Below are 14,762 nucleotides of genomic sequence, written 5' to 3'. Positions count from 1 at the left end.
ATGCTTGTACTCATCCATTCAAACACACACCCAGTACCCATGCACTCATCCACTCAAATCACTCAGGAACTACCCATGCCCCCGTGCAATCACCCAGATACTACTCTTTCACTCATTCATTCACGCAACCAATACCCATGCACTATGCAGTCACCCAGATACTAACCATGCACATATCCAATCACTTAGGCACTACTGGTATACTCTTCTATTCACTCTGGCACTACCTAGATACTCATCTATTCACCAAGGCACTACCCATGCACTCATCCAGTCACCCAGGCACTACCCATGCACTCATCCATTTACTTGTGCACTACCCATGCACTCATCCATTCACCTAGGCACTATGCATTCACACATCCAATCAGCCAGGTACTACCATTCTACTTATCCATTCACCCAGCCACAACCCTTGCACTAATCTATTCACCCAGACACTGCCCATTCACTCATTCATTCACTCAGGCACTACTCATGCAATCATCCATTTACCCAGGCACTACCCATGCCCTCATTCATTTACCCAGCCATTATCTGTGCACTCATCCATGCACTCAGGCACTACCCTTGCACACATCCATTCACCACAGCACTACCAATGCACTCCTTCATTCAGGTACTACCCATATACTCATCCATTCACTCATGCACTATTCTTGCTCTCATCCCTTCACTCAGGCACAGTGCATGCACTCATCCATTCACTCAGCCACTACCCATTCACTCATCCATTCACTGAGACACTACCCATGCATTCATTAATTCACCCAGCCATTATCCATGCACTCATCCAGTCACTCAGGGACTACCCTTGCACTCATCCATTCACTGAGATATGACACATGTACTCCTCCATGCACTGAGTCATGACCCATACACTTATCCATTCACCCAGGCACTACTCATATACTCCTTCATTTATCCAGCCATTATCCATGCAATCATCCAATCACTCAGGCACTATCCTTGCACTCATTCATTCATTGAGGCACTCCCCATGCACTTCTCTATACTCTCAGGCACTACCCATGCACTCATTCTTTCACCCAGGCACTATCCATGCACTCACCCAACCGTGCAAGCACTATGCATTAATTTACCCAATCACCCAGGGACTACCCTTGAACCCAAGCAATTACCCAGGCACTACCTTGCACTCATCCAATCACTCAGGTGTTACCATTCTACTCATTCAATTACTCAGGCACTAAACTTGCACTCATCCATTCACTCAGAAAGTAACCACACATATATCCAATCACACTGGCACTACCTTTGCACTCATCCATTCACACAAGCACTACCCATGCACTCATGCATTCACATAACCAGTTCCCATTGTTCTCATTTAAGTACCCAGGGACTATACATGCACCCATTCAATCAGCCACAAACTATGCATGCACTCATCCAATCACCCAAGCACTATGTTTGTACTCACCCATTCAATGAGGTGCTACTTCTGCACTCATCCAGTCACCCAAGCAGTACGGATGCACTCATACAATCAACTAGGCACTACCCATGCACTAATCAAATCACACAAGCTGTACCCATACACTCATCTATTTATACAGGCACTACCCATGCGGTCATAAAATAAACCAATCCCACACATGCATTGATCCATTCAATTTGGTGCTATCCATACACAAATCACCTAGGCCCTACACTTCCACTCATTTAGTCACCCAAGCAGTACCCATGTACTCATCCAATCACTCAGGCACTATCCATACACTCATCCAATTGTCAAAGTACTATTCATGCACTCATGAAATCACCCAGGTACAACCCTTGCACTGACACAATCAATAAGGTGCTACCCATGTACTCATCCATTCACTCAGGTACTTTGCATGCACTCATTAATTCACTCAGGCACCACGCATTCACTCCTCCAATCACCCAAGAAGTACCCATGCACACATCCATTCATGAAGGTACTATCTATGCACTCTCTCAATAACAGAGGCACTATCCATGCACTCCACCAATCACACAGACACTACCCTTGCACTCATCCATTTATTAAGGCATTACTTTTGCACACATCCACTCACACAGTCACTACTAATACACTCATCCAATCACACAGACAGTATCCATGTGCTCTTCCACTCACTCAGGTACTACTCATAGGTTCATCCATTTATCCAGGCAGTACCCATGCACTCATCCAATCACACAGACACTACCCTTGCACTCATCCATTCATTGAGGCATTACGTTTGCGCTCATCCACTCACCCAGGTACTGCTCATACATTCGTCCAGGCACACATGCACAATCCATGCATTCAAACTATCACCCGAGCGATACCGTTGCACTCATCCTTTCACTCAGGCACTACCCATGCACTCAACCATTGACTCAAGCACCCTCCATGTAGTCATCCATTCAATTAGCCACTACCCATGCACACATTCATTAACTCAGGCAGTGCCCATGCACTCATACAATCTCTTAGGCACTACTCATGCTTTCTTCCATTCACCCATGCACTATACATGCACTCACACTATCACCAGGGCACTATCCTTGCACTCATCCATTCACTCAGACACTACCCATTCACTCATCAATTCACTCAGGCACTATTCACACAGCCATCCATTCAACTAGCCACTAACCATGCACACATTCATTGACCCTGGCACAAACCATGCACTCATTCATTCATTCCTCAAGCACAACTCATGCACTCATCCATTCAGTCAGGCTCTACCCATAAACGTATCCAATGACCCAGGTACTATGCTCTTACTCATCCATTCACTCATGCAGTATCCATATACTCATCCATTAACCCAGGCACTAAAATGCACATATAAAATCACTCAGGCACTACCCATGCACTCATGCAATCAGCCAGACACTACTCTTGCACTCATCCATTCACTCAACCACTACCCATGCACTATGCAATCACACAGATACTAACAAGGCACATATCCATTCACTCAGGCACGACTTATGTACTCTTCCATTCACTCTGGCACTATCCATGCACTCATCCATTCAACCAGGCTTACCCATGCACTCATCCGGTCACCGTGCACTACAGTTGCATTCATCCATTCACTCAGGCACTATGCATGTGCTCATCCATTTACTCAGGCAAAACCTATGCACTCATCCATTCACCCAGGCACTATGCATGTGTTCATCCAATCACACAGGCACTACCTTTCTACATATCAATTCATCCAGACAGTACCCATTCACTCATCCAATCACTCAGGCACTAGCCATGCACTGATCCATTCACATAGACACTACCCATGCCCTCATTCATTCACCCAGCCATTATCCATGCACTCATCCATTCACCCAGGGACTAAGCTTGCACTCATCCATTCACAAGGGCTCTAACAATGCACTCCTTCATTCACACAGGCTCATCCCATGTACTCATCCATTCACTAAGGCACTACCCTTTCTCTTATCCCTTCACTCAGGCACTACGCATACACTCATCCATTCACTCAGCCACTAACCATCCACTCATCCATTGACTGAGATATGACCCATGCACTCATCTAATCACCCAGGCACTATCCATGCACTCACCCAACCATGCAGACACTATGCATTCATTCACACAGGCACTATCCATGCACTTACACAATCACCCAGGCACTAACTTGCACTCATCCAATCACTCAGGTGTTACCCTTCCATTCATTCATTCACTACCCATGCATTCATGTGTTCACCCAGGTAATAACAATGCACATGTACAATCACCCAGGCACTACCCTCTATTCAACCATTTACCCAGGCACTACCCATGCACTCATTTATTTACCCAACAACTACCGAAGAACTCATCCATTCACCCAGGCACTACCCATACACTCATTCATTCAGAGGTGTGGCTCACTGGTTAGAGGCGGCAGACCCGTAAGCAGAGGACGGCCCGGGACCAGGGTTCGATTCCCGACGCGGCAGGGTCGTGGACCGGGGTCAGCGGGCTCGATAATTCTCGCCTCGGTGCCTACTCCAGTCAGGGACCACACTCGGCAACTCTGGGCATTAGCTTGCCTCATCTTCACAACGGCCCCCCCAGACCACCGGGGATGCCTGGTCGCACCTTAGAGATACCCATTAGGGACCATCTCTCAGGGTGAGCCAGGACGGGTTCCCCAGCGGTCGAAGCGCAGAGATACTCCTCCGGGAGTCGATTCTAGCGCTATATAAACCCACAATTAAATTAAATTAAATTACATTCACCCAGCCATTATCCATGCACTCATCCATTCACTCAGGTACTACCCTTGTACTCATCCATTCACTGAAGCACTACTCATGCACTCATCCAATCACACAGGCAGTACCCATGCACTCATCCAATCACACAGGCAGTACCCATGCACTCATACATTCTTACAATCACCCAGGCACTATCCTTGCACTCACACTATCAACCGGGCACGATCCTTACACTCATCCATTTACTCAGGCACTTCCCATGCACTCATTTATTTACTCATGCACTATCCTTACAGTCAGCCATTCAACCATTACACATGCACACATCCATTAACCCACACACTACCCTTGCACTCTTTCCTTCACTCAGGCACTACACATGCAGTCATACATTCACTCAGGCACCACTCATAAACTCATCTTCTGACCCAGGTACTATGCTGGTACTCATCCATTCACTCACACAGTACCCATGCCCTCATCCATTCACTCAGGCATTAACATGCACATATAAAATAACTCAGGCACTATCCATGCACTCCTGCAATCACCCAGACACTACTCCTGCACTCATCCATTCACTCAATCACTACCCATGCACTATGCAATCACCCAGATACTAACTATGCACATATCAAATCACTCTGGCATTGCTTGTGCACTCTTCCATTCACTCTGGTACTACTCATGTGCTCATTAATTCACAGGTATTCATCCAGTCAGCCAGGCAGTACCCTTGTACTCATCCATTCAATTAGGCACTACACATGCGTTCCTCCATTGACTCATGCTCTACCCATGCACTAATCCATTCACCCAGGCAATACGCATTCACATATCTAATCACCCAGGCCGTACCCTTATACTTATCCATTTACCCAGCCACTACCTATGTACTCATCTGTTCACCCAGGCACTACCCATGCACTCCTCCATTTACCCAGACACTACACATGCTCTCATTCATTTACCCTGCAATTATCCGTGCATACATCCATTTACTCAGGCACTACCCTTGCACTCATCCCTTCACTCAGGTACTATGCATGCACTCATCCATTCACTCATGCACTACTATTGCACTCATCCCTTCACTCAGGCACTATGGAAGCACTTATCCATTCACTCAGCCACTACCCATTTACTCATCCATTCACTGAGGCACTACCCATGCATTCATCCAATCACCCAGGCACCATCTGTGCACTCACCCAATCACAAAGGCATTATGCATTCATTCACCAAGGCCCTATCCATGCACGCACCCAATCACTCAGGCACTACCTTTGCACTTATTCAATCACCCAGGCAGTAACTTGCACTCATCCAATCACTCATGTGTTACCCTTCCATTCTATCATTTACTCAGCCATTATCTGTGCATTCATGAATTCACTCAGGCACTACCCTTGTACTCATCCATTCACCACATCATTACCAATGCACTCCTTCATTCACTCAGGTACTACCCATGTACTCATCCATTCACTCACACACTACCCTTATACTCATCCCTTCACTCAGGCATGATGCATGCACTCATGCATTCACTCAGCCACTACCTATTCACTCATCCATTCACTGAGGCACTACCCATGCACTCATCCCATTACCCAGGAACTATCCGTGCAGTCACCCAATCACACAGGCATTATGCATCCATTCACCCAGACACTATCTATGCACTCACCCAATCACTAAGACACTACCCTTGTACTCATGCAATCAGCCAGCCACTAACTTGCCCTCATCCAATCACTCAGGCATTACCCTTCCATTCATTCATTTACTCAGGTACAACCCTTGTACTGATCCATTTAAGAACACACTACCCATGCACTCACCTATTCACACAGCCACTACCCATGCACTCAGCCATTGACCCAGGCACCACCCATACACTCATTCATTCACACAGCCATTATCCATGCACTCATCCATTCACTCAGGTGCTATCCTTGCACTCATCCATTCACTGAGACACTACCCATTCACTCATCCAGTCACTTAGGCACTACCCATGCAGTCATCCAGGCACTACATTTGCACTCATCCATTCACTTAGGCAGTATGCATGTGCTCATTAATTCATTGAACCACTACCCATGCACTCATCCAGTCTCCCAGGCACTATGCAATAATTACCCAATCACCCAGCACTACCCTTGAACTCATGCAATTACCCAGGCACTACTTTGCACTCATGCATTCACTCAGGCATTACCCTTCCACTCATTCATTTACTCAGGCATCTCCTTGCACTCTTCCATTCACTCAGTTATTAACCATACACATATCCAATCACCCTGGCACTACCTTTGCACTCCTCCATTCACACAAATGATACACATGCACTCATGCATTCACACATCCAGTTTCCATGCACTCATCTAATTACCCAGGCACTATCAATGCGCTCACCCAATCAGCCACAAACTATGCATGTACCCTTCCAATCACCCAAGAACAACCCACACACTCACACAATCAACTAGGCACTACCAATGCACTAATCAAATCAAACAAGCAGTACCCATACACTCATCTATTTACTCAGACACTAAGAATGCAGTAATAAAATAAACAAGGTCCCACCCATGCATTTATCCATTCAATGAGGTGCTATTCATACACTTATCAAATCACCCAGGCCCTACCCTTCCATTCATTCAGTCACACAAGCACTACCCATGCACTCATCTAATCACTCATGTACTACCCATATACTCATCCAATCACCCAGGCCCAATCCTTGCACTCAAACAATCACTCAGGTGCTACCCATGTACTCATCTGTTCAATCAGACAGTATCTATGCACTCATCCATGTATCCAGGCACTACCCATGCACTTATCCAATCACCCAGGCACTACCCTTGCACTCATCCATTCACTCAGGCACTTTACATGAACTCATCCATTTACTCAGGCACCACCCATGCACTCATTCAATCACCCAAGAAGTACCCATGCACTCATCCACTCACTCAGGCACTATCTATGCACTCTCCCAATAAGATAAGCACTTTCCATGCACTCATCCTATCACACAGACACTGCCTTTGCATTCATCTAGTAGAAGATTAAGATGTTACAAGGACTTGATCCATGTAAAGTAAAAAAATATACTAACTTGCAAGGTCATTCTCTGGCTTGTCTTTCTAGAAAAGTGTGTCAAAGTGCTTTCCATCATTTAAGAATGTTAGCAGTACATCACTTAGAAATGCGGAAGTTAGTAAGGAGACTCTACTATGTGAAAAGTCCTGCATTATCTTTATGTAAAATGAACTCAGCTCATTTGCACAGTGCTTAATTTGAGCCGTTGCTTTCCAGTGCTTAGCACCGGCACTTAATTGTTAAGGCCGGGTCTACAAGCATTGCTGTACGTCATTGATTTTTAATATTATTATTTACCTCACAACTGGACTTGTTGAAGTTGCCCAACACTCATTACTGTGGACGAGAAGTTGGCAGTCAGTGGCACAGTCTGAGTCACTTGGTACTCATGAGATGGACGAGCAGACAGTCCCACTCACAATGAAGCTGTGATGAGCCTGGCCTGCCCTGGCTGACCCAAGTAGAGAATGGAGATTCATGAATGAATCTCAATCTCCATCTTGTTGAGGGCGTGGCGGCTGCAGCCCTTACTTAAACTTCAGTCACAGTGTTGCCGGCCCGGTGGAAGGGACACTGATTTTGGGCTGGATTTTGGTTCTATAGGGGCTGGGGCTGTGCGGTGGCAGGCAGCGTGCGCAGATTTTTTCAGATTGCGGACTGCTACGCGGCCACACCCCAGCATAGCTGCACCCCACCACCGAGTCACCAACGGCCGCTCAAGATCTGAGTGCCAGTGCCAGCCAGAGCGACCTCACCCGACCATCCCACGACGTGAGGACTGGCGGCAGTAGTGCAAGTACTGGCAACAGCATCAAGTGAGGCAGGCAGGCTGGCAGCAGGCCTAGTCAGTTAATAGCCTAAGCAAGGCAGTGTGTGTCCCGGCCGCCCGGCCCACCACGAACAAACCGAAACCAGTAAGTCTTATGATAAAGAGGGAGGAAAGAGTACTGCAAGCGCAATAGAAGCCCAGAAAGCACCCGTTATTGTTTCCCACCACATTTGTGTCTATAGTCCAGCTGCAGTTACATAACCATTTTACACTCGTGCTATCATGAGTCGGTTGGAGCCTGACCAGACCCAGGATATGTGTTAATCAGGTGAAAAAATGGTTGTTTGCTACACAAAAAGTTGGTGCAGCAGGAAACTTTAAAAGAAACGGACAAACACACAAACCATTTATTTATGTTCCTTTTGTTATTTTATACGTTTTTTTTTTCAGGAACACGAAGTCAACTACTGGCAAATGTTTACAAAATTGTATTATGATGCTTTTGCTCTCCTCTTTGTGAGAACAGGGAGAAGATATGGCATCACAGCTAGAGCTATTGACAATTGACTTTTAGTTGGGGAACCAGGTTTGAGTCTCCGTGTCGGCTCAACAACTCTGTGATTCTGGGCAAACCTCTACACAAGGTTAGGCACAGGAGGATTTAATGTGTAAAGCGCTCCAATACATTCGGGTCGAGCTTGCGCCATAGAACAAAAGACATTTACATTACTCAGTTCTTTCCTCCCTCGCTAACTGCAGGGCGAATGATGCAGGGCGCTGGTTCCTTGTTAACGAGCTTTGCTATTTACTTAGGCAGAACAGTTATTTTTCAGCCTGGTGACTCATTAGGTGGACATGCATTTTGTCAGGGAGAAATTTGCCCAGGAAGACGTCAGAAGAAAGCTTCAATGTTTCACTACAGTTGCCAAAGGAAACTGTATTTTTGAGGCATTTCCTTCTTAAAAACAACACTCATTATTCTTTGAGATAAAACACAGCTTATTGGAGAAGTGAAGCAGCCAGGCTAGTGTGAACTCGTTATGCACAGCACTGAGTTATGAGATTATCAGAAAAAAGAGCTGTTTTGAAGGTTTTGATTTTTAAAATGCACTAAATCACCAACAGCAAATAATTCCAGAGTTGTATCCTTGGTCTTAAGACATGTCAACTTCCAAATTTCCCCATATGGCTTAATGTTAATACAAAACCTTTGACCATAATAAATTACTCGAAATATGACAATAAATGCAGTTGCAAGATGTGACATCACATGAGGTAAGTTTGTATTTTACCCAAAGTATACAAGGGACGAGGCAACTTTATCTGAACCCAGACCATCGCTGACGGTCACACCTTATGGTAAAAAAGTGAGAAACGATAAGTCTAAGGTGGATGGAATTTTCTACATAAAGAAAAGCCTAATCATTGCAGGAGTGAATGATGTGCATACATCAGTTACAGGTTGTGCATGTGCCTAGGAGGTGCATATTGTGCCTCTAGCAGAGTCCAATACATTCTAAATCTGATAGATGCCTTCATAGTGGGCTTGTACCTTTGAGCTCTATAATGTCATATAGCCTACTGTCTTTTAGTAATAGACTGCTCCAGGGCAGTTTAGGGTCAAGCCTGGGGAGAAACCAGATACAACATAAGTAGATAGTCATATTAGAATTAGTTTGGAGTCAGGCCTTTAATGGTCACAAAAATTTAATTATCTTTGGTTCCAAAAGTCATGTCATCCTGTCTTTTTTGTGGTTTTGCCTTGGCGTTTGATCTCCTTGCAAAGGATATCTTAATAATATCAACATGTATCAAGTCAACCATCATATTACCAAGGTAGGAATTCAGATAGGGTGTTAAATGTGACTTTCAGCCGTGCAAGTTGAAGATGTGGGTGAATCCACTAGAGTAAGTGGGTGGAGCCAGTGAAGGGAGTGGGTGAAGCCAGGGGGAGTGGGTGTGACCTCCTACACAAATTTGAGCACCTGGACTTCCTATTTTACAAATTGAGCACTGCTTTTGCATGGTTCACTATTGGATGTAAAAAAAGTTTGTTTCAATATTTTGACTCAGAACAGGAGTGTAGAGAAAGTGAGAGCTTGAAAAGTGTAGGTGTTGAAGAACAGTTGGAAGATACTAGTACTTAGAATTTTGCAGACGAAATTACAAAGTTTAAGATACTTTCATGTGAAAAAACAAAAGATGTTTGTATTTGTTGTCGACGTATTCACTATAGAAATCAAACTAGGAATGTTGCTATGTATTTAAAAAGTAAAAAGGTAAACAATGATAAGTGGGAGCAATTTAGTGCTTATTTGTTGGTGGAAGGTCATTTTGAGTTGGGTACTGACGTATTTGTAAATATTGTCATAACAAATTAGAAGAGAACAAGGTGCCAGCTAGAGCAGTGCATAACAACTTAGAATTGGTAGCTATTCTTTCGGAACTGGCAGATTTAAATACATATCAGTTCGTACAGAGACTACAACAGGTAAGCTGCCTTCAACAGATTTACACAGAGGTCTGAAAGGAAGAGTTGTGTACTTACTGTTAGATTTTAAGAAAAATATTGAGATTGTTGGCATAGACAGAGTGGAAAGTGAGCGTGTAGTTATTCTAGTTAATGGTATACCAACAAAGAGTCAAAAGATGTGGCAAGAGTTAGTAGATGTAACCAAACTTCAAAAGGCTATATTCTAAGAAATATGTTTTGAAGATGAAACTGAAATTTCAACTGACCAAGTAGAAAAAGTGGACAAGTGCAGGAGAGAAGAGATTAACGAACATTACAGTATACATCCTCTACATTCAAAAGAAGTGATAGGAAACATTATTGAATTATTTCAAATGAAGAAACTGAATGGAACTCCCATGAGTGTATGGAAAAAAAGTTTAGAAGCTCATTGTTTTCCACAGCTCTTGCCCACTTGAGAAGGTGGACGGTATGGTGAACGAATAGTACAGATTCCAGCTTCAGTATACCGCTCATCAAGATTGTACTCTGAAGATCCAAGATTTCGACAGTGTATTCCATATATATTTCATCTTCTGTTTGATTGTGACTTGTCTGGACTTTCATATGAAGTGAACCACATATTAAAAACAGGAGTTCATATTACACATGTTTCTGCAAAGGAATTCATCGACAAATTTCAACAAAGAGACGATCATTTAGAAATCTCAGTTAATTAATTTGATGCCGTGTCAACGTGGTACCAATGAGGATTGGTATCGTCTTCACAGAGAACTTAATTTTATGTTATGAAACTTAGGTACCCCTACATGGTTTGTTACACTTAGCTGTGCTGAATATTCGTGGGACAATTTACTTGAAATTCTACGAGAAGCAAATTCAAATGTAAAAAACATTGAATTGAAGACAGCTGGAGAACTGTGTTCCTTGGATACTGTAAATGTGTGCAGATATTTTAATCATAGGTGTCAATCTATGATGTCTTTTATCTGCAATAAAAATAATTCAGCTCTTGGAGAAGTTACTGATTTATTTTGGATAAAGGAGTACCAAGCCAGAGGTGCTCCTCATATATACATGCTGTTATGAATCAAGGATGCACCAACATTTGGAACTTATACTGATGAAACTATTTTGTCTTTCATTGAAGAGTGTGTTACCTGTGCCATTTCAAAAAAAGAAGGAAAAAACAGCTTGAGATAAAAAGTTTTACGGTTTCAAAGTCATCCATGTGGAAAATACAAGTCAAAGGAAATTTTTTACACAAAATGTCGTTTTGGATTCACATGTCCAGTAATTTCAATAGGAAGAGTCGATATTATGTCAGCAGTAAGCCAAACTATAACTCGAAAATCTCCAAAGAATACATACAATTTAAAAAGAACTGAAGATTTAAAGTATATTAATGACTACAATCCAGTAATTTTGACAATGTGGAATGCAAACATGGATATTCAATATGTTGCAGATAATTCAATTGCTGTTGCACGTTATGTTATATAATATATAACCAAATCTGAAAAGACAGAGTTTAAAGAAATGTGGGAAGAAATTTCACAAGAAAAGAGTCTTAGCAAGGAATGGTGCAGATTTAGCTTGACAATGCTTTCCCACTAAGAGTTTGGATCCTATGAATGCTCGGATCCGTTGACTCTGCCAGTTTATATTCAAAGTCAAGAGGAATCATTTGGTTAAGTCTAGGTCTTTCTGCCACACAAAATATAGTATTGAAATCTCTATAGGAAATTGAATACTTAGCATTGAATGAACCAGAGAGTACAGATATTGTTAAAACTAATATGTTGAATTCGTACAATCCCGAAGGGAGTCCACATCTGGAAAACCTATGTCTCTATGAAGTACTGCAACATTACAATATTGGATTTTTACCAAGAAAAGGTTTTGAATACATTATGCAGCCTATTGGGAAGATGTTAACAGAAAGTTGACAGGATTGAAACAATCAGTATTTATAGTTAGTGTTTAGGATATTATTTTTGTTAATTGATATTGGATTTGGAAAAAAAATTCAATGCAATAGTTTATATATTTGTTGTCTATATTGTACAAGATATAAATGAGAGTATACATTTAGGAACTGTTTTTGCAGGGTAATAAAAGACGTAATATATAAGCTGGACATAATTTAGAAACTGTAGATAGGCAAACATATAGGAACACATATTGGAAATAATGCTTTGCAGTAATTCGTTTTTTTCTACAATCTGATTGTTTTTTTCCCCGCTCTTGTATGATGATACTACATTGAAATCACTGTGTATGGTGAAGTTCAGTAGAATCTGAAGACAGCAAAACAGGGAAACTAAAAATGTTATGTAAGTCTAAAATTATGTTGTGTTCTTAAAAGTGTGATATTTTAATTTCTGTAATGCATTAGATTATATAACATTTTTGTCTTCTTCTTTACAGTAGGTAATGGTGAAGTTTGAAAAGCGTTGTAATGCAGTTTACGACAATACTATTAAAAAATAGTTCCACAGAGTTATGCAACTAAATTACTGAAAAAGGTGAGAATGCATAACATAATATGAATGTTAATATTCATTTATGTATTATTCATTTCTTATAAAAAATAATGTTGAATCTTTACACTATTTAAAAGCTTTCAGATATCTTCAGACAGGTAGTATCCCTGCACTCATGCAATCACCCAGGCACTACACATTCACTCATCCCAAAATTGAGGCACTACTTTTGCACTCATGCAATCACCAGGTACTTCTGTTGCACTCATTCATTCCCTCTAACACTACCTATGCACTCATCCATACACTCAGACACTACTCATGCACTGCTCCAATCATTTAGGCACTACTTCTGTACTACAATCAGGCAGACACTACCCATACACTCATGCAATCATTTAGACAATACTGTTGCACTCATCCATTCCATCAGACAGTACCTATGCACTCATCCATGCACTCTGGCTCTACACATGGACTGCTCCATGCATGCAGGCACTACCCATACACTCAGGCACTACTGTTGCACTCATGCATTCCCTCAAACAGTACAAATGCAGTAATCCATGTACTCAGACAGTACCCATGGACTGCTCCATGTACCTAGGCATGGCCCATGATGTTATACAATCACTCAGGCACTACTGCTGCAGGTTGTTGAAAGGTTTAACAAGGCCATGAAAAGTATGATTGGTGGACTCCATGAAACGCTCAGAAGGAGATGGGATATCTTATTGCTATGCCAGCTTTTTGCTTGCAGAGAGGTGCCACAGAAGGGAGTAGGGTTTTACCCCTTCAAGATTCCGTTTGGAAATGCTTTATGGGGACCACTGTGTCTTGTGAAGGAGGATGGGAGAGACCTCTAAATGAACCCAAGCAGGGTATTTTGGACTATTTACTTGCCTTCATTTCAGGATGCCGAGTATATGAAAAAAGCACAAAAAAACCTTGAGGCCAGCTGAGAGTTCCAGAAGCTTTGGTATGACCAAAAGGTTCCCATGGTAGAGATCCAACTAGGGCAGAAGGTATGGGTTTTGGTGTCTGTGACTCCTAGGGCATCCAGGACAAATGGACTGGTCCCTACCCTATCCTTGAGAGAAAAGGGGAGGTCACCTATTTGGTGTAAACCACCTTAAACCCTACAATGACAGAGCTGAACTGACCATGCTCATGGTCACAGATAAGGAGCAGAGAGTGAATCTCTCCCTGACCTCCTCTCTAAAAACCCAAACGATGGGTCAGTTGAAGGAGTGGTCTTGTTAGACACCTTCACTTCCCAACAGTGGACTGATTGAAGGCAGGTCCTAGATCAGTTTGCTGAGCTCTTCTCTCTGCCCCGGGTCAGACTAACTGGTGCACACATGGTGTGGACAATGGTGACAGCCTACTGTCAAAGATAAAATTCACAGGCAGTCTGACCATGTCAAGGAGAGCATCAATTATGAAGTAAGTAAGATGATGCAATTGGGTGTCATTGAACCCTCAGAGAGACCCTGGGCTAGCCTTGTTGTTTTAGTCCCCAAACCTAATTCCCTGGGTGGAAATAAATAGATGAGATTTTGTGTGGGCTATAGGGGCCTCAATGCAGTCACAAAAATGGATGCACCCCAATTCCTAGGGCTGGTGAATTGATTGAAAGGTTCGGGGTAACCAAGTATCTGTGTACTTTTGATCTCACAGCAGGGTACTGGGAGATAGG

The sequence above is a fragment of the Triturus cristatus genome, chromosome 2_2 (genome assembly GCF_964204655.1).
Source record: "Triturus cristatus chromosome 2_2, aTriCri1.1, whole genome shotgun sequence".
In the NCBI taxonomy this organism is placed as follows: domain Eukaryota; kingdom Metazoa; phylum Chordata; class Amphibia; order Caudata; family Salamandridae; genus Triturus; species Triturus cristatus.
Note: the sequence above shows the minus strand (reverse complement) of the source record.